Source organism: Callospermophilus lateralis, chromosome 8 (assembly GCF_048772815.1).
Source record: "Callospermophilus lateralis isolate mCalLat2 chromosome 8, mCalLat2.hap1, whole genome shotgun sequence".
Lineage (NCBI taxonomy): Eukaryota > Metazoa > Chordata > Mammalia > Rodentia > Sciuridae > Callospermophilus > Callospermophilus lateralis.
Window position 1 is genome coordinate 139,521,513 of NC_135312.1, and position 3,359 is coordinate 139,524,871.

A 3,359-nucleotide genomic window follows, 5' to 3' on the forward strand; every position below is an offset into this window, starting at 1 on the left:
ACACGGGAGTGCGCTGCTTCTGGACTGGGATCCTGGCGCCTGGCTGGGTCTTCCTGAGGCTCCATCTGACCGCCACACCCTCCCTGGAGGTCAGCTGGCTCTCCGCTTTCTCTATGCCTCTGCAGAATTGCTCTGTCACAGGGCCCGTGTGTTCTGCTGGTGACCGAGGGCAGAGACTGAGGGGAGCATGCTGTGTGTGCCATCCAGGTGGAGGCTGCCTGTGGAGGCCAGAAGGCCGGGCTCAACCCTGGAGCCCGCCTGGCCTGGGCTCACTGTGCTCGCTGCGGCCTGCTACCCTGGCCTCCTTAGCACCCGTCCCTCTCCCTCGGCTCTGCTGTGAGCAGCAGTGTCTGGCTAAATCTCCAGTCAGCAGTTTAGGGAACAACACCGAATGGGTTTTTCCTCTCTGACTTTTTCGTCCTGTTTCCTGAAACGTCTCCATTGCCTGAGACGCTGTTGAAGTGGGTCTCAAAACACTACACAACACAGAACGATAAGCACATTTTTATTGGGATCCAGATTCCAAACTCTGAGAAATGACTTTCTTGCCTTTCTCTCTCTGTCATATTTACCAAATCTTCCAGGAGGATCACACTGTGTTGAGAAGCCAGGGGAAGTCTATATCCTAGGTCAGAATCTAACTCCTCTGTTAAAGGAATCCAAATAGGAATGTACATTTAACAATCTAATAACGTTTCATTTTAAGTTGTTGAAAGGCTTACACAATTTTTACCTGCTTTCTTTTTTATTTCTGTAAAATTTAGCTTTATAACGCATTATACTTTTTAGAATAATCATTTTAAATATTTGCATAGTGCATTGGCAGTGGGTTTGGAATGGATTCCCTGCTGGTTGGGCACAGGCCTGGCCTCCTTCCATCCCTGATAGAGTGAGCTGCCCTTCCTCCACAGGCTGGGTGGAGCTCCAAGAGGGCAGATATGTTTTTCATGAGAAAAGGAGTATTCAAAGCCACACTTTCCTAGGCCTAATGGAGAGGAGTTGGGTCCAAAATTTGCAGTGATGTCATGCAAGTTTTATCTTGCATAAGCAGCAGTGAGGAAATCCCAGAATCAATAAGTCTGCTGGTACAGCTGTACCTGGCTGAAAAGTTCAAACTCAGGACTGGGCATCTTCCTGCGTTTCAGAGTTTGCATGAGTGACTGGCTCCTCCATTCCACACTTCTGAAACATTTATAAATGTGTCCACTTAAGAAACGCACACTTGTAAATGGGTGCCACCAGTGGTGATTGGACTAGTAGGGTTGTCTACCTTCGGCTTGATTTTGAAATGACCAGTAACTGGCTGACCTTTCAGATGTTGATGGAGGTGGGAAGAAGGAACTTGGAGAGTGGTCTCAGGAGGCAGAGGCTGGGAGCCAGGGTGGTCTTCTGCTGGCGCCTAGTTACTGGCACTGCTCTGGAGTCCACCTGAAGGCGCTTGCCCAGCTCCTCAGTCCTGCCAAGGTGTGGAGGACCTTGGCTTCAGGAAAGCAGGAGCTGAAACCTCCTGACCCGGACACGTGGCGAATGCCAGGTGGAGACAGAGTGTGTCCTTGAGTGTGTCCTTCTTCGCCTGAGGGCTGTTCCCATGTGTCCCACGCTGGTGGCCCCTTTCAGCCTCTGGCTATCACGGCCCTGGCTTCCCCCCTCTGTCCCCTTCTTCTCCCGTTTCCCACGCGGGGAAGCAGGAGGCGGTGGGGTGGAGGGCAGCTGCTGTCTTCCGGCTTCACTTCCTTACCCCGACGAGTGCCTGGGCTGGGGTCTCTCGGTTTGTAGCTACATTTGCCCAAATCAGAGGCTTTTAAAACTCTGTTTCTAAATAAAATAAAATCACTTGTCTACATGTGACAGATGCCATGATCTGTCTACAGGTCACGGAGGGTCAGAGTCCGAGGGTTTCCCAGGAAGAGGAGTTGGCACTGCGGGTTCTCAGAGCCAGCGCCTCTCAGAGCCAGAGGCTCCAAATTCCTTCCCTGTGAACAAGCCTCGCTGCAGGAGGCTGTTCCCTGAGGCTGGGTCTTCCTCCCGAGGCTGAAGCTGAGCCTGTGTGTAGCACCTCCTCAGGGGACGGTCTGGATGGCCAAGGAGCTGGCACCTAAGGCGTGTATGGAGTCTCATGCCTTGGTCCCCTCTCCACGTCCCGTGTCTGTGAATGCAGGCAGACAAAGGCATCACCGCGCTCCGCTGTTCCAAAGATAATATCAAGTGCCTCTGACTGAAAGATTCAGCTGGTTTCAGGCCAGTGGAGAAGCCCTCCATGCCCCCTCTGAATTCATCAGTGTTGGCACCTCTGCAGGCGTCAGCCGGGCGAAGCGCAAGAGTGAGCATCTGTCTCCGCTCTCCACCCGTCCGTCAACAAGCTCGCAGAGCCTCCTGGACAGCCCTTGACAATGCCCCGGGCTTTCCCTGCAGCTGACATGTCCTGCGGCTGCCTTCCAGGGGGCAGAGAAGGCAGTGACCGCAGTTCACTGTGGAAGACATGGGACGACACACTGACATCACCCATCAAGACGCCAATAAAGGACTGAGCCGCTTCATCAGACGCATAACAGCTGGGCACAGTGGCTCACGGGAAGATCCAGCGGCTGTGAGTGAAGGGAGAGCCAGGAGCCAGAGACGGGGAGCGAGAAGTGAGACGGAGACCAGGCAGAGACACAGTTTATCTGTCAGAGCTGGCAATAAAGGCCATCTCTCTAAAGCGGAGAGAGGCAAAACAGGCTTGAGTTCTGGGACTTTGATGGGGCACGCTTAGGAATCAGGGCCTAATGCGGGTGGTCAGGGCTGAGTTGGGATGAGGGAGAGGTAGTAACAACGCCCTTGGGCGGGAAAGCGAAACTTCGTCCTTAAAATGGCGGCTGTCACTTAAGGTGGCCATCCAGATGCTAAGCAAGGACCTTAGAGGAGTCAGAGGCAGGAGGAGCTCAGATTCAAGGCCAGGAACTTAGGGAGGCCTCCCTCAAAGAATAAGGGGCTGGAGGTGGGGCTCAATGTCAGGCACCTGCAGTGGGTGAGCTCTGGGTGCAATCCTACCATGCACACACAAAGACACAGTAAGTAAGACTGAAATCTCTAAGAATAAAATAAGCAAAATACGACACAACAGAGACACATAAGTTCATCACAGATGCCAACGTTGTTATTTAAAAAAACCCAAAACTTATGTATAAATTAAGAGATATTTTTAAATGCATCCTAAGATGTTTTAAATTATTCAAGTTCTCTGCAGCGAGGCTAGGTACTAGCACAACACTTGCTTGCTTTCTAAGGACATGCTTTTTGTAGCCATCTTTAAAAGTTCGTCCACTCTCAGTCCAGAGGATGAGAGTTAAGTCCTCCCACGCTGCACGCGGGACACCTCT